The following is a 22,097-nucleotide window of genomic DNA, read 5'->3' as shown; positions in this document are numbered from 1 at the left end:
TGTGACCTGTCATGCGAGTCCATGTGAAGCCTAAGGCAGTGCCATTACATAAAATGAAAAATGAGTGATAGTTAAATTCTCTTCTGTTACCAATGTAAAACCAAACCTCTGTCTTGAATTTAATAGCCTTCAGAGAAATGGTGAGAGGTCTTTTGGGTTAGCATGTCCAACTGCTTTTATTTGCTGCTTTGTTTTATTTCCTCTCCTGTCATGATCATTCATCTTCACATAATGTTCCATCTGATAGAATGAAAAGAGAGCTTGGCTGTGTAGGTTTGTTTTTGACTGTGGGAGTTTGCCGAGGAGGCCTGTTTATTTCTCTTTCTCTGATCTCTTTGCTGTGACGTCTTGAACTTTTTAATCCAGGAGCTTTCCCTGGAGCTGCCTGGTATAGGAGTTATATGGCCACTGACCCCCCTACTGATCCACTCCTTCATATCTTCTTCAGTAAGTTTTTTTTATCATATTGTCATTCTATTAATATACAATTATTTGGCCACTTTCATCAGGTTAGGGGTTCTTTTCAGTATATTCAGCTAGTGTGGTGTATTAGACTACAACTTCTTGCATTTAGTTTGGCACACATTCCAATGTGCTTCACAGTTGTTATGAAAGCAAATTTGAAACAGATTTGCATGTGATTTGGGGGCCAGATGGCCAAATGCTTGGTCGGAGTAGTTATTAAGAAGCATCTTAAAGGAACAGAGAGAGATTTAAAGAGGTGGCAGTGGGGTTGGATGGTGGTTTAGTAAGGAAGTCCCAGAGCTTGGAGATGCAAGGAGATGTAGATGCTAGAATCTGGAGCAAAAAAACAAGATGCTGGAGAGCTCCAGAGCTTGTAGGCCAGGCAGCATTAGTGGTATGGTGATGAGAACGAGTAAGAGGCCAGATTAGACAAGAGCAGATGTCCTCGGAGGTTGTAGAACTGGAGAAGGTTATACATGGATGTTAATTAACACAGACATTCCACTCACTGTGCAACTCCATGCAGTTGTTCAAACCTGCAGCCTGATGTAGAAGGAAGCCAATGTGCTTCTTGTGGCCCTTGAACCATCATGAATAAAGCTGATAGCAAATTATGTGCAACCAATAGGCTACAAATTCTGGTTTGTTCTGGGGTGTCTTGGAATGTCTCCAGGGGCAATCTTTGAGCAACCTGGGAGAAAACACAGATTCCCAGCATCTGTGGGTTTTTGATTTTGTTTTATTATTTTAATTTTGGTTCACCAAATACTTCAAGGATGCTTCCCACTATTTTCTTTCTGTTAACATAAGGCAAATGTAAAAATATACAAAAAGACAATGATAATCTCGTGAAGTAAAATTATTTCCCTGGCTGCATAGAAGTCAACAGAAACAATAAGAGCTTCATTGACAGAGAAAGAGTGTTTAAACTAATGTCAGATGAATCCCTAGTTGCATGTTTTACAGGAAGAAAGAAGTGTAGCTGGCCTGGAAATAGATCTTCCCAGCAAATTATTTTGCTAAAGTCACAGAGCTGAAATTGCTTAATTTAAATTTAATCAAAGGACAAGCTGTGGGATTTTTCCGGTCTGAAGATCAAAGTGGTTTGTTTTCTCAGTTGATCAATTCACGAGGGACATGTGAAATGCATTTGCATTTTCACAGACTGGTCCAAGTAATTTGCCATATTGAGAATCAAAAAACAACTACAAATGCTAGAAATCTAAAATAAAAACAGAAAATTGCTGGGAATACTCGGCAGGTCAGGCTGTATCTGTGGACAGAGACACAGAGTTCATATTTCAGGTCGAACTGAGAAGAAGGGAAAAGAACCTCATTAAGCTGCAGGGAGGGTGAGGAAGAGGGATGTCTCTGCTAGGATAAAACTGGGGTAACTCTGGGGATAAGCTGTAGACAAGATCTCTGGTCAATGTGTGAATGGGAGAAGTGAGAAAGTGAGAACATAAACAAAAGATAAAAGAGGTTGCAAAATGCAGAGCAGAACAACATGCCTAGCAGTTCAGGCTGGGTTTCCTCCACTTCCAGAGAAACGAAAGGTGATAAAAACAAATAAGCTGAACCAATGTCACAGATGGATGACAGAGAAGTCAGATTAGCTGAAGTTGTAGAATTCAATATTCAGTCCAATTTTGACATATTGTCTGAATTCCATCTCATTCTATACTCTCTGACATCCAATATTCATTCAGCTTTTATGAAGTTCAACTTACATCCTGGCTGCCCATGGAACTTGGTGCAAAAGCACAGGAAATTAAGGGTCAGAGGTTCTATACTATATATGATTCCAAATTAAATGTATAATTTGTGCAAGTAAATTTTTGGGTTGCAAAATGGGACACAAACCACATAGGTTTGTTATTCATTCTAAGATCAGTCATTATTCATCTCCCTCTATATATGCTCTAATTGATAGATTAGCTATGATTAACAAGCAGTCAACACCTTCCCTTAGTGGGGCACCAACAACTCTTGCTTCACCTGGGTAACCTAAGTCTCCACTCTATCATAGACATTCCCTATATTTCCTCCACCCTTTCCCTCTCTGAAATTTAAAATGTTTTTTTTTCTTACATTTCCAGTTCTTGTGAAAGATCATTGACTCAAAATGTTAATTTTGTTTCTCTCTTCAGAGCTAGTGCCTGACCTGAGGAGTATTTCTGTTTTATTTTATTTCCGGCATCTATAGTTTTTTTTCTTTTCATGCAATTCATCAATTCTGGCTTTGGACAGCTCTTGACATCTTAGGACTCCACATACTTTGCAGGTCTCAGTTTGTTTCTCTCAGACACTTCCTCTCAAATAATGCCAACAATCCAGTTGAGATCTCTGAAGTTACAAACTGCATCCAGCAACTTCAGTTCAGCCAAGTATAAGTGGAATATTTACCTGACATCTCCTGAAAATTGCTTCTCATTGGATAGTGGGTGGGAGTAATTCTCAATGGCTTTGAGAGCCCCTTCCAGAGTTTTATTGGGTTACCTGATTAGTGGAACTTTCTAATGTGGTGGTCAGCCAGATACAACAGCATTATTCAATTCTGATGAAGTGTCATTGAACTGAAACATTAACTCTGTTTCTATCTTACAGGTGCTACTTGACCTGTTGAGTATTTCCAGCACTTTGTTTCTATAGTACATCTATTCTTGTTTTCCACTCTTTATTAGTCATTTCCATTTTCATAAAGATAGAAAATTCCACGTTCCATTGCTTCCACTCATTGACTCAATATCAAGCTGCTGAGATGGCTTTATCTGCTCCATCCTCCAACATACAGTGGCACAGCTAAGTGAGCTGCTGCCTCACAGCACCAAGACCCAGGTTCAATCCTAACTTCCAGTGCTGTGTGTGTGGAGTTTGCATGTTCTTCCTGTGACCACATGGGATTTCTCCCAGTGCTCAGGTATCCTCCCACATTCCAAAAAACGTGTAGGTTGATAGGTTAATTGGTAAATTGCCCGTTTCAGGTAGGTCAGTGGTAGAATTGGGGGGGTGGGGGGCATTGATGGGAATGTGGGAAGAATAATTTGGTTTAGGATAGGATTAATGTAAGAAAACAGGTCCCTTATAGTTGTGTAGACTCAAAGGGCCAAAAGGCCTTTTTTCTGAGCTATATTTCTTGGTGGCTCTCTATGGTTCTGTGGCTCTGCACAGCTTGATGATGAACAATTTAACAGAAGAAACCCTACTGTGCTATTTTCTGTCAGCTAGGCTCCATGTGCCGTTTGTACCCAAAACTAATCCAAAATCAGTCTCTTTCGAGTGTCATTGCCCTCTTCTCCAACACTGATTTGCATAGCATTTCTCAACAACAAGTTTGTGTTCCAAGCAAAACCACACTTATGCTCAATATTACATGCTTAAATTGTTTCCTGACACCATGTTGTACAATGTAGTATTTTCATTCTCCTGGTCACATTCACTAGGTTCTTGGTGAGTTATAAAGCTATTTCTCATAAACTCGTGACACTGCAGTGTAGTTGTCCTCACCTTTTACATTGAAATGGTTGGTGCTTACAAATGCAACGGTGTTGTATCTCTTTCAGATATGGGAGATCAGCGGGTGTTCAGTAAGGTTGAGTTAATGAAATTATTAACAGAAGTAAGAGCTTATAGAATTAGAGTTAAGCTTTGACTTTCAATGGGAATTCATTTTGCAATAAGAGACAGAAAATTGGTATATATATATTCAAGTAGGCACAATATGTCCAATGATTTATACTTGGGCTTCAGCTTTACAAATAATTTGGATGAACAAGCAGAGAACTGTGTAAGTTTACTGATGCCTCTAAACTAGATGCCACAGTAAATAGGGTGAATTGGAGTAGAAAGGTGCAAATGGACATTGATAGATTAACCGAGTGAGCAAAACTGATGACATTCAATTGGGAAAGTGTAGTGTGCTTTCTCACTATTACCTAAGAATAATAAATCAATGTTTTTTTTCCTAACTGGCCCAAAGATGGAAACTGTATGAGCAGAGGAGTCCGGGCACGGGAAGGGAGTGCAGGTACCAAAAATTACTTAAAAAGCTGAAGGAATGTTGGGCTTCATCACAGGAAAACTGCCATTCAAAGAGATGGAAGAAGTTTGGCAGCTGCACAGAGTTCAGATAAGACCATATCTGCTATTGTGTTGGCAGAATAAGGATAAAGTCCTAGACAACTTTCAGACAAATGATGATAAGTGAAAAATAACATCTGTGCCACTCGGTTTCACCTCGCAGAGTCAGGAGTTGGAGCCAGATTTGGAGCGGGACTTTGCAAAGAGCTGAGTCGCTGTGCCTGAGTTCGTGGGTTTCCCCTTGCAGAGTCGGGAGTTGAAGCCAAATTTGGAGCGGGACCTTTGCAAAGAGGTGAGTCTCTGTGCCTGAGCTTGTGAGTTTCAACTTGCAGAATCGGGATTTGGAGCAGGACTTTTGCAAAGAGGTGAGTCTCTGTGCCTGAGCTTGAGTTTCACCCTGCAGGAGTCTAAATGAGGCACATTTGTAAATTGTTACCAGTTGATTTGCTTATTAACAGCAGCAAATAAAGGTAAGGCAGGTCTAAGTGAATGGGTTAAAGTATGTCTATTTTAATGTGAGAGGTATCAGGAACAAGGCTGATAAAGTTAGAGCGTGGGTAAGTACATGGAACTATGATATTGTGACCATTTCAGAGACTTGGCTGTCACAAGGGCAGGAATGGCTGCTGGATGTTTCAGAAGGGACAGGGATGGGGGTAAAAGAGGTGGGGGAGTGGCTTTGCTGATCAGGGACAGTATCACGGCTGTAGAAAGGGAGGATGTTGTAGAGGGATTGTCTACTGAGTCAGTATGGGTGGTGGTCAGAAACAGGAAGAGAGAAATCACTCTACTGGGAGTATTCTACAGAACCCCCCCCCCACAATAACAGCAGAAACACTGAGGAGCAGATCGGGAGACAGATTTTGGAGAGGTGCAAAATTAACAGGGTTGTTGTCATGGGTAATTTCAACTTCCCTAATATTGATTGCACCTCTTTAGTGTAAAGGGGATAGAAGGGACAGAGTTTGTTAGGTGTGTCCAGGAAGGACTCTTGACACAGTATATGGACAGGTTGACTAGAGAAGAGGCCATACGGAACCTTGTACTAGGCATGGGATCCAGGGAAACTTGGCTGTGTGGATTCAGAATTGGCTTGCCCATAGAAGATAGAGGGTGGTGGTAGACAGTGTGTTCTGCCTGGAGGTCAGTGACCAGTGGTGTTCCACAGAGATCTGTTCTGGGACCCTGCTCTTTGTTATTTTTATAAATGACTTGGATGAGGATGTAGAAGGGTGGGTTAGTAAGTTTGCTGATGATACAAAGGTTGGTGGTTTTGTGGATTGTGTAGAAGGTTGCTGTAGATTACAACAGGAAATTGATAGAATGCAGAGCTGGGCTGAGAAGTGGCAGATGGATTTCAACCTGGATAAGTGTGAAGTGATACACTTCAGGAGATCAAATTTGAAGGCAGAATACAAGGTTAATGGCAGGACTCTTAGCAGTGTGAAGGAACAAGGGATCTTGGGGTCCACGTCCATAGATCCCTCAAGGTTACCGTGCAGGTCGCTAGGGTTGTCAAGAAAGCGTATGGAGTGTTGGCCTTCGTTAGTCAGGGTATTGAGTTCAAGAGCCGCGAGGTGATGTTGCAGCTCTATAGAACTCTGGTTAGACCACACTTGGAGTATTGTGTTCAGTTCTGGTCACCTCCTTATAGGAAGGTGTGGAAGCTTTAGAGAGGGTGCAGAGGAGATTCACCAGGATGTTGCCTGGATTGGAGAGCATGTCCTATGAGGATAGGTTGAGTGAGCTAGGGCTTCTCTCTTTGGAGAGGAGGATGAGAGGTAACTTGATGGAGGTGTACAAGATGATAAGAGGCATAGATTGAGTGGACAGTCAGACTTTTTCCCAGGGCGACAATGGCTAACACAAGGGGACCTAATCTTAATGTGATTGGAGGAAGGTATAAGGGGGATATCAGGGGCAAGTTTTTTTTAAACAGTGGTGGGTGTGTGGAACACTGCCTGCAAAGGTTGTGGGGGCAGATATATTAGGGACATGAATGATAGAGAAATGGGGGGCATGTGAGAGGGAAGGGTTAGATAGATCTTAGAGCAGGATAAAATGTCTGCAGAACACTGTGAGCCAAAGGGCCTGTACTGTGCTGTTATGTTTTATGTTCTAAAGTGCCAGGCAATCTCTATCTCCAATAAGAGAATCTAATTACATATTTTTGACATTCAATGGTATTGCCATTGCCAAGCCCACTACCAACTGGCCCAGCCACACAAATACTGTGGAAATGAGAATGGGCTCAAAGCTGGGTTACCACTGGTGAGTGACTCATCTCCTGACACCCAAAGTCATTCCATGATGGAATACTCTCCACTTGCTTGGATGAATGCAATTCCAATGTCACTCAAGAAACTCAACCTGATCCAGGATAAATCAGCCAGTTCAGTTGGCACCCTAACTATTTATTCCCCCCTCATTGCACCAGGCTTGCAGTGAATACCATCTATAAAATGCACTGCAGTTGTATGCTTAGACTATTCTGACAGCATCTCCCAAACCTACAAACTCTGCCTGTACAACTTAGAGCAAAACTTGCAGGAGATGATGTTCCTTCTGCCAAGGTCAAGGGAACACCACCTCCTGCAGGTTTTGCTCTAAGTTGTACACTGTCCTGTGCTAGAAATACATTGCTGATCCTCCATCTTGATTGGATCCAAATCCTGGAGCTCCCTGTCCAAATGCATTGTGGGAACATTAGAATGAACTGCAATAAAGTGCTTCACCACCACTTTCTTGAGAGCTGTTAAGAATGGGGACCTTAAGTGCTGGTCTTGGTGGTGATGCCCACATTCTGAAAAATGAATTTGAAAAAAACTAGCCTTTGTGGGTACAGGGCAGAATCACTAAAATGACATTGAACTAAAATGTTCTATTGTGAAGCCAGGGTGCATAGATAAGGCTTGTTCCCTGACATATACAAAATAAAAGGGTGATCTAATTAAGGTGTTGAAGGTGATAATAGAAAATTAATAGGGCTGATATAAAGAAACTATTTTCTCTGGTAAATGAGTCTAATGGGTTCCTGCATGGATTTACACTTGGGCTTCAACTTTACAAATTATTTGGATGAACAAGTAGAGAACTGTAAGTTTACTGGCATGTCTAAGCCAGGTGACACAATAACTAGTGTAGATTGGAGTAGAAAGGTACAAGTCCCTCAGTGCAGAGACACACAGGTATCATTAAAATGCATTTCTTCACATAAAATCAAGGTTTCTTAATATCATTTCTCCTTCAAAATGGTCAACTGGAAATTGAGGTTGCCAGGTCAATTGGAAGTTTCAGGATTGAGATTGATAGATTTTTGTCAGTCAATAGTATAAACATTTATGGAACAAATTTTATTGAACAGGTTAAGATAAAGAATATTGGTTGAATTAGGTGGTGGAACAGGCTCGAGCTAAATGCCCACTTCTGTTCCAATACAAGTTTTTTTTTCTCTCTCAAGCTACTGGTGATACTAGTTGGTGTGGAAGAATACCAAACAAACAAGGATGCAGTGATTGACTGGGACAAAGAATAAGCCCCAGCATTTATAGTACATGAAGCCAAATTGAAGTCATTGAAAGATAAGGCTCTGTGTAATTTAGCAACACAGCAATGTCATAAATAATGCATTCAAATTAGTGAGTATAAAAATGAGACAAACAAGGAGTGGATAAAGTGTTTGTTATTTGACATTGATTACATTTGCTGTTTTATTTAATGTTTTCACAGTACACCTGCCCCTCTGGCATTTATCAGAAGTGCCAGATGGCCAGTCTAGGCATGTGAGGAACTCTAGGTTTGATCCTTCTTTTGCATTGATCTCAACTGGGAGAGTATTCCAATGGGCCTTAATTGACCTCGGCAACCTTGAACTGGGCAGAGAATCAGCCCAAGTTTTTTGCTCGACTGCTACCTCGTGTTGAATGAGCTCTACTAGTAAATGCATGTGTATGGACACTGCATATTGTTTAGGTGAGGGATGGCTGTGATGCCTGCTATTAATAATTGTGTTCCATGCACTATCTAGAGTGAAATATGTAGGGCAGGCTGTTTCAAGGTGGCTAGACTTGTAGAATGTGCATCAAATGGAGCAAATGGGAGAACACAGGAATATGTGGAGGTGGGTAGAGAAATGAAGGAAGTGATTTCTGTCCTGTGGAAAAACTGGAACAATCCTGACCTCCATCTGAGTGAATCTGGATTAACAGGACAAAACCACCATAAATTGTTATAAGTGTTGTCAGCTTGACTTGTGATTGTGTACTGTGCTTTAGATCATGAAATACCTGTCAGATTTATGTGTAACCCAAGAGTGTCACTTTGCCAATTCAGCCCTTCCCAAATTTATTTGGTTAACTAGTGGCAGAATTTTAAGTAATTTAATGGAATCATGAACTCTGAGCTATTTACTGAAGTCCTTTGACAGTTCTGTTCATTTCTGAGCTATCAGTTTCTGCCAGTCTGATTGATGTTGCACTGCATATTGGGTTGAGAAAGATTTCATTGACTAAACAATGAACAATGATTGAAGCTGGCATTTGTAATACAGCAAGTACATGCTGTGCATCCCTAAGGAGTCTATTAATTAAATGGCTTTTGATAATAAAATCCTTAGCCTATACTTCATATAATGTAAGATGGGCTGTATGCTTTAACTGATTGCAGTGTGAAAGAGTGGACTTGTGTGCCAAACTTTGTTCTGCAAGACACAATTACTCTGAAGTCTTTAACTGGATGAAGAAAGAAGAAAAGAAGCATATCATTTGTGATTTGGTGGACATAAAACAGATCTCTTAATAAATACAGACTGTCTGTTGGGGTGGGGAGTGGGAGCAGGGAAGGATAGACACAACATTTCTATTGTTACTACTGGTAGTTATGACATCCGGGCACTGACAGAAACTGGCACTGCTGGTGTAGTAGCTGGAATCTCCATATCCTCCCTGGGTTTCTTTCCCCCACTTGTTTGCGACCTTCTCTTTAACTGTAATTAAGTGCTTTTCAATCTTGCCACTTCTTACTTATATTCATAGTTGTGCACTGACTCTGAAGCTCCACCCAGATTGAATTCCATAGATCCTTCACTGACTCCTTGACCACAGTGATTTCAAACGGGTCCAAATTTTACGATCTTGGTATTGCTTTTAGTTTATTATTGCCACATGTACTGAGATACAGTGAAAATCTTAATCTGTATGCATGTCATGCAAAACTATTTCCAAAAAATCAGTACATCAAGGTAGTACAAAGGGAAAAGCAATAACAATGTTACAGTTACAGGGGAAGTGCAGTGCAGGCAGACAAAGTGCAAGGGCCTTGACGAGGTAGATTGTGAGGTCAAGAGTTCATCTTTAACGTGCAGGAGGTCCATTCAAGAGCTTCATAAAGTGTAAGCTGAGGTGCTATTGCACTTCTGGTGAAGTGGTGGACAAGGGGGTTCTTAAAATTGTACCATTGCCACTCACTTCATAATGCCTAAATACCTTGTTATGGAAAAAAGGTTTTCTTGTGACTAAAGAGCGACCATCAAGCACAGGCTACCACAGATAAGCTCGTATATGGAAGCTACTTGATGCAGAGCTGCCCATCAAAAAAAACATAAGGAGTTATTGATTGTATCCTTTCTTGCTTATCCTTCTCAGAACAAAGCCCCAGACACAACTGCTGATCAAAGTTAGTGCTTTAAGAATGTCAGTTGTTTAGAAATATAGATTGATTCACTGATTTATGCCAGAAATAGAAGATGATTAACATGTTTACAACTAGCTATCAACAAATTTATTGGACAAAGGGGACCATAGACAAAAATGACTTCTGAACTGCAGACCCAAAGAGATTCAGTTAATGAACATTGGCTGATGTACAATTCTGAAGCTTCCAGTTGGTGAAATTAGGTAATGTACTAAGTTAGTTATTCTATTCAATGGCATTTGGCAATGCCCTACAGATGTTTTGGTGATGCACGAAAACATGTTGCTTGGGAGAGGTGGTGGTGCTGGTCACTGGGGGTGGGTATGTTGGCTAGAGGCCTGAAGAGAGAAGTTGGGTTTGGCTCCAAGTGTTGAGGTGGGATTTGCTCCAGGGGCCCCCTTAAATGGCACTGTTGCCTCCTTAGGACAAAATGCCCAAATTTCCAAGGCAATGCTTCAAAGGAGCTTTGCATGGGGAATGACGTTAAACCATCTGTGGCTGATGTCAAAAGCACTACAGGCACACATGGATGAATCAGGATCAGACATGCCCAGTTTACTTTCCTGTATGTTGCTCTTCCATTTGACTTTCATATGCCTTCCACTCCAGAAATAATTGTTTTTGACTCGTGCTGAAAAAAAAATTAGGCATCCAAATTTCTTGCCCATTGTAGTGTTTTAAAGATGTAACCTGGAATATCTGAAAAGAGTTGACTGAGAAAATGCCACTATGACAGGATCATTTTGTATTAATCTAAAGGTCTCAAATCTGCTTCTTTAGGGAATTTCTGAGGGTTTTAAATTTTGTGATACCCTAGAGGAGAACAATATCTAGGACTGAGAACAGCTAATGTGAAACCCTTTGGCAGTGATATCAGAAAGAACATAATCATGGGCCATGCAATGGTGGACCAGAGGTTGGTCTGTGGTCATTGTGGGGTCCAACTCCCTCTTTCATGAGTGAGCTGAATTAAGACCAGGCACCCTAAAAACTGTACCCTAATGCAGGGGAAAATTAGGTGATCTGAGTTTGAGGATCATCTAACACTACCTGCAAAGGGAGAAGCAGATGTTTTAGAGGTTATAGGAAGCATCAGCTTAGCATCAGACAAATTCTTTGCGGCATCTCTTGGAGTCAAGGCATAAATTGTAGAAGCCTTGATGACTCAAAACCACACAAATGGCATAGAAAGCTTTCGCCATTGCTAACAATAGGTGCTCAAAATGACCACTTCCCAAATGGAACCACTAATGGTAGGAGCATGAAATGGCTTCACTCTAGCTGTCAGAGACAAAAGTGGCATGATTGATAAAACTAAACCATTTGATCCTGATTCAATATAACCTGCGAGCTGTTTCATTCTACCAGGATGGTCCTGACTGCTGGGATCTGGAAAATCGGAATGTAAGCGGACTCGGGGTTACCATTCTCTTTTGGCCCCACTGACACTCAGTTCTTAAGTTCAAGCAGAACTTGTATGAAATTGACTTGGTAGAATCCTGAAATTCAAATTCATGAAAAGGAATGAGTAACTTTAACAGTTATGCCTGAATATTGATTATATGTTTGAACCACTTAATTCAAATGCACATTTTGTGCTCAGTTCAAACTCTCCCTGTAGATATGTTGGTTGGTTATAGTTATTAGATAAAGATTTTTTTATTACAACAAAATAGTTTTGACTTATGCCAATGACATCAATGAACTGATTATGAATTGTTTTATAGAATATTAGAGTTCAACTAAATTTTGTGGGATTGTCTAGTATCATTTGTGAATTGTGTATCTGATTCTTCAGTCAGCTGCCTGTCAATGTGGGTTATGTAACTTTTCCCAATGTGACAATCAGTCAATGCTGTCCAAAGCTAACAATTACACACAGCAAAACAATGATATTGAGATTCTTATTTTAGCAAAACAATGTGGCTGTGCCAAGATTTCTCCCATCGCATAGGCTGAAAGGACATCCCAAATCAACAGGAATCCATCAAAGACAGGGCCTAGCAATGGATTGGTGGTTCTAGTTGGATGTATTCCTGGCAACTTCATCCCATTGCTCAGCCCACTTTCAAATTTTTGAAACTGGGGTTCCCCAACGTTTTCTATTTCACCCACTTCAAAAAAAAGTTGTTTTTCCCACAATCCTATTCTCCATGTTGAAATATTTTTTTAAATTGCACTTCATTTTAGCTTAACCACACTACTGTAAAGAGGCAGTGGTGATGAGGGTGTGTAATGGTGCTAATGGGCTCTACCCCATACATTTAAAGACCCTAAAACATCCATCTTCTCATTTTACTGCTTTCTTCCATCAATTGGATGGCAAAGGATACTTGAATATTTATCACTAAAGATTTTTCCCTAATCTTCAATATTTTTGTAACTAATAAATTAAGTCTTAAAACAAACTTAAAAAAAAATCAGTCCTAGAGAAACGTTTTTGATTTCTGGATGGTCCAGGACAATGCATGAGCATTGGCAACTCTAGCCTTAAGGAACTGGTTGATTCTAGCCATAATGTCTAAGGTCAAAATCAAACTCTCTTATGAGCATTCCACAAGGTTCCAACCTGAACATTGAAACTTCACATTTGGAAAAATAAAGCCTCTTTGTAGTTTCACAAGGATGGGGTGAAATTGCAACTCCCTCCCAACCTCTCTCGCACACTCACTGAGCCACTGACTTACAGCCAACAGATAAAAATCCTACTCCTGGTGGTCATGTGACATGACTCCACCTGGTGCACATTTGGTCTTGTAGGACTACATGGAGAAAAGTGAAAGTAAAACGCAAATGTTTTATAATTTTAGTTTGCCAATGATAGATAATTTTAGAATCTACACCAATTTCCATTAAAATCATCAAATTGATTAATCAACATTACAGGTAGTTAGTGATTTTATTTTTTTTTGTAAAGCTGGAATAAATGTCCTTGGGTAAATTGACAAAAAGCTGGAAAAAATATTCAAGTAATGTCATTGGTTGATCCTGAACCAATAGGAAAAGGAGGATAAAAATAGTCAGTTTGATTGCTTGCTGCTGAACAAACTGCAGCATCGGGAAACAATGATCAATGTGATTGGCTGCAGCTGTCAAATGGTATATTTGGAGACAAAGGTAATCAAGTTATTAATTTTCTGTTGGTTGCCTTTTACTTATTGATGGTTAATGATGCAACTGAATCACTTTTGATTTACTTGTTTAACATTTTAATATTAAATTAGTAATTTGACAAGATGCTATTTCAGCCTGTTGCCAGCTCTTCTCTATGGACAAGATTTGTACTATATAATATCACTAAAATGTAACTTTCTGGATATAGAATTTAATTGTACAAATGGATTTGGCACAAAGAATTAACACTCATGGTTTAAACAAAATATGCAGGTCAATATTTTCACAGATGCAGTGGAAATTAATGTTTAATATTTATGAAACATTACCCTGTACTGACCCAAACAATCTGTCTTGAATCTTGTTATTTAAGTAGTTGTGTAGGAGTAATTTATTCAAAGTGGTTGGGGAGTCATTGAGGTCTGAACATTGGATGTTTTTGATGAATGTATCACTGAAGCAGCTACTACAAGCAAGGTGGAGTACTTTGTCTTTCCAATCTGTTCCTTAGACACTTCCTTACAGAAAAGCTGAAAAGGAATTGGAACAAATTAAGTTTCAGGATTAATAGCTAGGAAATTGATGCACATTGGATTCAAAGACAGGACATTGTTCTGTGATGGCAATTGATTATCATACACCAGTGTAAAACTGAGGTATGTGGTGCAGAGAGGAGCCAGGTTTAATGTTTACTCTGACTTGCTGGAAGTGCTGACAAATGAATGTCAAGTGAGATCAAAATTGGATGCATTTTTGTAACCCTACATAGTCATGGCCTTGGCTTAAACATTTAGAATGGACATTTGGGAGAACTGTTCAATGGTAGACATTGCTGGGACAATGCCCTGGAAAACAAATCAAGGTTTCATGTGAGGAATGAAGGCAATTAAGTCGAGAAAAGAACATTGACTGAGTAATGCAGGATGCTCTTTAATGAAGTGCTAAATAGAGCCCTATCAACAACTGAGGATTAATGCTTTTGGATGCATTTAGGAGCAGAAATAGTTTGGAATAGAGATGAAAAGGAGGCAGGGTGATACAGTGGGAAATTTGGGGATGAATCCAGTGCAGTTTGGTTGGATGGCTTCTTTAAGGCTCTGGGTGGCATCAGCTTAGACACTGATTCTGACCCAGGTCAGAAGACCCAGGTCTTTGGAGCATAAGTTGGCATTAATTAAGTAATGAACTAGAAATCGTATTCATATTTAATTGGTGATATGGGAGATGAAGAAATGTTATCAGTGCAGTAGGACCTACCATAATAAGTTTGGATCTACAGGACTCTTGAAACAGAGTGCAGAACACCAGCAGTATATAATGCATGATCCTTTTTAATCCTTCAATGGTCATTATAGATCATACCACTAACTTGATGACCACAAACAACTTACCAAAATAAAAGGGATAGAACTAAGTCCTCATTGCACCTGATCTGGCCACACATTAGAGCATAGAACAGTGCAGTGCAGGATCAGGCCCTTCTGCCCATGATATCTGGATTAAATTTAATCTACCATTTTTCTGTCTAAATCTCCAATTGATCTACATTGTGCCACATCCTTTGACAGCCTTCCTTGCTTTCCAGATTTGCACCAATTTTTGTGTTATCTGCAAACTTGCTAATCAGACCACCTACATTTTCATCCAAGTCATTGAGATATGTTTCAAACTACAGAGGTCCCAGCACAGATCCCTGCAAAACACCACTGGTCACAGACTTCCAGTCAGAAAAACACCCCTCTATCACTACCCTCTGTCTTCCATGACCACAGCAATTTTGGATCTGATTTACCAGCTCCCTGTGGATTAATCTTCTGGACTAGCCTACCATGAGGGACCTTGTCAAGTGCTGTACTCAAGTCTATGTAGACAACATCAACTGCCCTACCCTCATCAATCATCTTAATCACCTCAAAAAAAAAACTTAATCAATTTTGTGATTGATTGCTGACTGTCCCTAGTAAGTCCATGCTTTTCCAAATGCAAGTAAAACCTGTCCCTAAGAATCTTCTCCAATTTTCCTACCACTGATGTAAGGCTCACCAGCCTATAATTTCCTGGCTTGTCCCTGTTGCCCTTCTTAAACAAAAGAGCAACATTGGCTATTCTTTCGCCACAGGTGAGGTGGTAGAAGACTAAAGAGGGTACAAAGAAATCTGTCAAAGTCCCAACAATCTCCTCCCTTTCTTCCCTCAGTATCCTGGGACTGTTGCCAACAGGTCCTGGGGATTTATCCACCTTAATTTTCAAGACACCCAACACCACCACCTTTTTAATATTGATATATCCCAGAATATCAACATATTCCTCCCTAATCTCCTTATCATCCATGTCCTTCCCTTTGGTGAATACCAATGTGAAATAATGACGTCACCCACTTCTTTGGGCCCTATGCATCACTCCCCTCCTTGGTCCTTGAGTGGACCTACCCTTTTGCTAGCTACCCTTTTGCTCCTAATATATGCATAACATGCTTTGGGATTCTCCATAATCCTACTTGCCAGGACATTTCATTGCCCCTTTTAGCCCTCCTAATTTCTTAAGTTCTTTCCTGCTTTTATATTCCTCAAGGACCTTGTCTGATTTCAGCTTCCTAAATGATATATGCTTCCTTTTTCTTTTTAATTGAACTTACAATATCTCTTGTCATCCAAGGTTTCCAAACCTTACCCTTCATATACTTCACCCTCACAGGAACATGTGGGTCCTGCACTCTAATCAAGTGCCTTTTAAAAGACTCCTACATGTCAGATATGGATTTACCCTCAAACAGCCACTCCCAACCTACTTTCTCTAGTCACCTGAGAACCAGTCTTATCCTTATTACTAACTTGAAACTTGCAGAATTATGGTCACTGTTCCCAATATACTCCTGTACTGAAACTTCAATCACCTGGCCAGACTCGTTCCCCAATACAAGGTCTGCTATGGCCCCATCCTGAGTTGGACTACGGACATGTGCATTCAGGAGGGTTTCTTGAAACAATAAGAAATTCTACCCCTTCTAAGCCCCTGGTACTAAGGGAGTCTCAGTCAATGTTGGGAAGCTAAAACCATCCACTATTATAACCCTGTTGTTTCCACATCTTTCCATGATCTGCCTGCATATCTGCTCCCCTAGCACCACTGGCTGTTGGAAGACCTATAGTATAACCCCATCATTGCACCTTTCTTATTCCTGAGTTCTAGCTGCATAGCCTCACTGGATGATCTTTCCAAGATGTCCCCTTTTAGTGCAGCTGTGACATTCTCCCTAATCAGTAATGCAATTACTAAGTGCCTGTGACGCTGCTGAAAGTAAGTTCTTCATTGCATCTGTGCATACATGTACTTCTGCATGTGACAATAAACTTGACTTTAACTTTGAACTCTCCCACCTTTTTACATCCCTCTCTATCACATTTGAAATATCTATACCCTGGACTGCTGAGCTGCCAATCCTGCCCTTCTCTCAACCAAGTTTCTGTCATAGCTACAGTGTTTTGTTTCCATGTATTAATCTCTGCCCTAAGATCAACTGCTTTACCCATTATACTCCTTGCATTAAAATAATGAGTTGCTGTATTGGTAAAGGTGGCTTTGCAGGTTGCTATTTTTAAGGTACTGCTCACTTAATATAAATGAGGGACGTTTGCCTGTCTTAAGCTGCCAGCGAACATGCTGTGGAATTAAACTGAGCAAGAGCAGTTTCCTCCATTTGGAACCAAAAACGGTGTTTGCCACCATGTGTTCAAATTTTAGATGTCCTGCTCGTTACCAGCCAATTCTCCTTCCCCATTCCCCTTCCCCTCCTTGGATGCTGCTCCAACACATGGAACATGGCATTGGAATGCTGCTGGAGAGAAGTGCGCTGACATTCACGTTTAGGCCTTGGCAAGCTACCTGTGCACCCATGACATACATTGCAAGGTCACCTAAATGAAGCAAGTGAGACATGAATCAATTTGGGCATAAGCTTGGCCCTCCACTTGGGTAGAGCACTGTTGCTTCACTAAACCAGAAAAAACAATAACCAATTTCCACCCCATAATATAGAGAATGAATGTACACAAGCAGCAGGTGAATCAATACTCTATCTTAGATCAGAGCAACATCACTGTGTGATATTGATGTAATAAATCACACATAGCCATGATCTGCCTCACCATTTACAAGTCAGTTTCACTAGTGTAGATATTTATCATAGTCTGTCTGGCTAAGAGATAATCTATGGGAAAAGGCAATGTACAATTTGTGTGTACATCTGTGGTGCATCTTTATACATCCCGTTATGGCAGATTAGAAAATTCCCATGTCTTTGAACTTCTAGCAACGAGAGGATAGGAAATGTATGCTTAAACTGATGGGGAGGTGTTGGGATCTGGATTTGAAGGAGGATTGTAGCTTACAGGACCCCACATAATAGAACCAACATCTTAAACTACAGTGGGAGGAGCTTGAGAGTCTCTGTCCACTTATGAACATGAGAAACCATAGCAAAATTTGGGGGAAAAAATGAATCTGAAATAAAAATCTGAAAATGTACAAATACTCAGCAGATCAGACAGCAGCGATAGAAAGGGAAGTAGTTTTAAGGTTTTAGGTCAATGATTTTACTTCTCTCTCCATGGCCACTGCCCGACCAGTAAGATAATTGTGTATATGGAGAGCCTTGGAATGTCTACTCATCACTTCCTTTAATGCTAAACAAACCCCTGGGAGCCCAGCATTGCAGGAGGAGGTTCTCAAGTTTCCCCCTATCTTGAGATGGCTTAGCTAAGAGACCAGTCCACAAGAATCCCTTCAAGACTTTTTAGGGGAAAAAAAAACCCTGAAGTTTATTTTAGCTTGAAAGCTGTCTGCGCAAAATAGTTCATTCATTAAATTGAATGCTGGAAAAGACTCTTGGCTAATTCAAGCCATGGAAAAATTATAACCTAATTAAAAGATCTATTAAGTGATACAGAAAGATGTTTATAAATCATATGTTCCTCAGTAGTATGAGAGGCTATTGCTCCTGACTCGCGCCACTTATAGATTGCAAAGATGAGGTATGATTGTTTAGAAATTAGCATTCGCCACCTTGGTGCACTAAATATGTGTTGCATAAATCTCCAGTGACTATCCATTCCTTAAATTTGTGAAATTATCAAAAGTATGTGAAAAGTTATGGAGTGTTTTGCATTCTAATCCATGTGCATATCAGGAACCTCATGATTCCTTTTGATAGCTTCTTTCACTGTTTGCTACTCTATGCTGGGAAGTGGATAGTGCTTTAAAAAAAAAATAAAATGTTGTAAAGTCTCAATAGGTCGAGCAGCATCTGTGGAAAGAGAAGTTAATGTTTCAAATTGAAATTATTTTTTCTTTCAGATGTTGTCTGACCTGCTTAGATTATCAGCATTTTCTGTAATTCCTTGGGTGACACAACTAGTAGAGCTGCTGCCTCACAGCTCCAGTGACCCAGGTTCGGTCTTGACCTTGGTGCTGTTTGTGTGAAGTTTGCATGTTCTTCCTGTGGCTATGTGGGTTTCTACTGGATGCTTTGGTTTCCTTCCACATCCTAGAGATGTGCAGGTTAATTGGTCATTGGAAATTGCCCCTTGTGTAGGTGAGTGAGTGAACTTGGGGAAATAAATAAAATGGAATTGTGTAAATGGGTGCTTGATTGTGGCACAGACTTGGTGCTTGTTTCTCTATTCTGTGAGTTCAGATTCCCAGCATCTGCAGTTTTTTAAAATTTTATTTACAATGTTTAAAGACTTCTCCCAAGGTAGCCACAATGGAGAATTTATAATTAATCTGTTTTTCTTGTGAATGCTGCTTATATAATGCTGCCTGTAATGCTGCTGCAATTAAGTTTTTCATTGCACCTGTGCATACATGTACTTGTCAAATTTATTGTCATATGCACTTTAACAGTATAGTGGAGGAATAACTAGCATGGAGGTAAGGGAAAACATAGAGGGGGAATATAGCCCTGTCTGGGCAACCCCCATGTGAAGAATTGGCCCTATTAACTATGTTGTGAGTGGCCCAATCCATCTGAGCTGCAGGCTGGTCAGAGGCCAGTAGTTTCTGCAGGCAGCTCACAAATAATTACAAAAAGAAGGTAGTGGTCAGTGAAGGTGCTGAATGAGTTCTTTTAATATTATGCTTGCCACTGTAAAGTGATGCTGTTCCTGGAGACAGTGCAGACCTTTTAATTGCTGTCTCATTCCTCAACCCTGAAAGAAGTGCTCCTGTTTTTTTTGTGACTGGATAACAAAAGCTGACGGTTTCTCCCTGAAGCTCCAATTTCCACCAACAGCAAAGGAGAGGAATGCTGTGTGATCTTCAATGTCATGAATACATAACTGATATCAGGTAAAGGCCCCTGAAGTGCCCAGTACAATTTCAAGGGTTGGTAATCAACCCTTTAAAAAGGGTCACTTGAATTTATAGAGGAGTAAGATTGGAGAAAAGTGAGGATGAACATTCACAAAATGGGTCCAGTTTCTAGGCACATGTCTCCCCACTTGTATGAAAAAGGTCTCAAAAAGTGTGAGTTTGAAGGTGAAATGGCAGTCAAAAACTAGTCATGCTGGGAGTAATGCCTCATCCAAATGACTGAATGACAACCCCAGTTGTCACATTTGATTGATAGAAGGGGATGGTGCCTCAAGCACATGCCACTCTGGTTAACTTAATGTGGGGTGAGCTTCTTTGACGTCAAGTTATAAAGATATGATGGTTCTCGGAATTCTCGCAAAACCGGGATCAGTAATCAAAAGGAGGCAGAAGTATATATTTTTTTCTAGTGGTGGCTTTAGTAGACAGAAACTCACGTGCCTGCAGTCACTCTGTTAACGGAGGCTTTCTTTGCCCAGATGTTCTGCTTATTGGGACAGGAGGCAAGATGGGAAGTTAAATTATGGGGGGTGTACCACTTACAGGGGAGAAATTGTCACTCTTATTTATAAGATGGGAGAGTGGGGGGCGGGGAAGCTTCCATACTTATAAATGGCAATGTTTAGCTAGAATTAGAGGTGCAAGTGGAACAGGTGTAGCTTTTCCACATGGTACTATTTGGGCTAGAAGTTGCATTATCAACAGCTTTGTGGGCAATCCTAATGTTTGTGGAAGTTGGGGGGAAAAAAGGGTGAGATTTTCAAATGTGGGATACACAGAGCAGTTTTGTTTCCCTATGTAAGGCCCCTCTACAGCAGAGCACTCCCTTTTAATATTGGAAAGTGAAAACAGCAGGAGCAGGTCATCCAGACCTTCCAGCTTGCTTTGCCATTCATCAAGATTATGGCTGATCTTCTAGTTCTGCACCATTTTCCAGAACTCTCTGCATATCCCTTGATTCCCTTCACGTCTGGAAATCTGTCAATCTGGGTTTTGAATGAGTACAGTGACAGAACCTACACAGCTATCTGGGGCAGACAGTTCCAGAGGTTCACTACCCTCTTTCTATGTTGTATTGGAACAAGAAACACATCCATGTTGATTTTCAATCCTATTATTCTTTTCAAGATGTTCTGTTATTACATCCTTCATTATACAGTCCAGCATTTTCCCTACTATTGATGGGTTGCAACAGTCATCACTTAACTCAGTAGGGGGCAATCTTCAATCCCAGTTCTTAAAGGACAAACAACAATACAAGAAACACTCTTCCAACTGTGGGAACAGTTGCTGTTGGATGAATGAATGCTATAATGACAGCAAAGGTATGGGGGAGAGCTCCCACGGGGTCAGAGGGACTTTAACAAGCTGGCGAAGAGCAATGCATGCAGGAGGCATGTCATTTTTTCGAGAGACTCTCCAGAGTTACAGCCCAGTGTCTCTGGCAGTAGGTTTGCCAGGGAGGTCTCTGTATGAGCAGTGAATTGTGAGATGCAAGAGAAATCAGCAGCAGCCTGGAATGATTCTGAGGCCTGGAATCTGAAGATGACAGTGACCCCGCCATGCACCCCCCCACCCCCCCCCCCCCCCCCCAAACTTGTATCAGCAAAGCAGTCCAGACGTGTGAGAGGTGTAATTGATGCTGTAGGAGGTCACACATATCAGTAAGGATAAAGAATGCAATTTGAGTGTTCTCCCTTTAAATAACATGGTTTCAGGAAAACACAAGTTGGTAGAACCTGGTTGTTTTGTGAGTAAATAGACTTACTGTTTTTCAAAGTGGTGAGGTAGAAAATCTCACTGGAGATGAATTTTGTGTTTTGCACTATTGATGTAATCGGGGCTGTTTTGCATTAGAAAGTGGGCATTAGAGCAAATGAAAATCCTGCTGAAAGGGCAGGTTAACTTTTCTGATGCTCCTAATCTCAAAGGTGCTCAAAGTTGCTTTACTCTGGGTCCAGCCAACAGTGCTGCTGCTTTGGAATTGCAAGGATGTACTTCCTGATCAGGGGCTTAGGTTTCCAGGAGATAATCAAACCTCCTCTGGATAGAAAGAGTGACTCAGTCACGCTTCTCATAAAAATGAGGTTGTGTGACGTTAGAAACATTGTTAACCACCAGTACAGAAATGACAATCCATTCAGATTATCAAAGGTGTTAACAAACTTTCTCTTTAGAATTTTACAAGAGCTAGATTAGGCCATGTGGTTTGGTCAAGCCTCCTCTTACATTCTGTAATTTCTTAACCAAACTTCTAAGCCAACTCTACTTTCCCACTAACTCCCATATCCATTGATTCCCTTATTGTCCAAAAAATCAACAGATCTGTGTCTTAAATATGCTCATTAACTGGGAAAATGCAGCTCTCTAGGGTGGAA

The 22,097-nt window shown here is 40.5% G+C and overlaps 1 protein-coding gene across 1 annotated transcript in view; it reads left to right on the top strand.

Moving 5' to 3' along the window:
* The first annotated feature begins 320 nt into the window (after positions 1–320).
* The window catches only part of slc29a4a (solute carrier family 29 member 4a), a 139,032-nt gene continuing 117,255 nt past the window's right edge, over positions 321–22,097 (top strand). The window contains exons 1-2 of the mRNA XM_052021494.1: positions 321–447; positions 4,709–4,837. The gene's annotated coding sequence lies outside the window, so the exon portion shown is untranslated. The remainder of the gene's footprint in view (positions 448–4,708; positions 4,838–22,097) is intronic.

This window comes from Pristis pectinata, chromosome 8, assembly GCF_009764475.1.
Source record: "Pristis pectinata isolate sPriPec2 chromosome 8, sPriPec2.1.pri, whole genome shotgun sequence".
Classification (NCBI taxonomy): domain Eukaryota; kingdom Metazoa; phylum Chordata; class Chondrichthyes; order Rhinopristiformes; family Pristidae; genus Pristis; species Pristis pectinata.
This window is presented reverse-complemented; position numbering and strand designations above follow the sequence as displayed.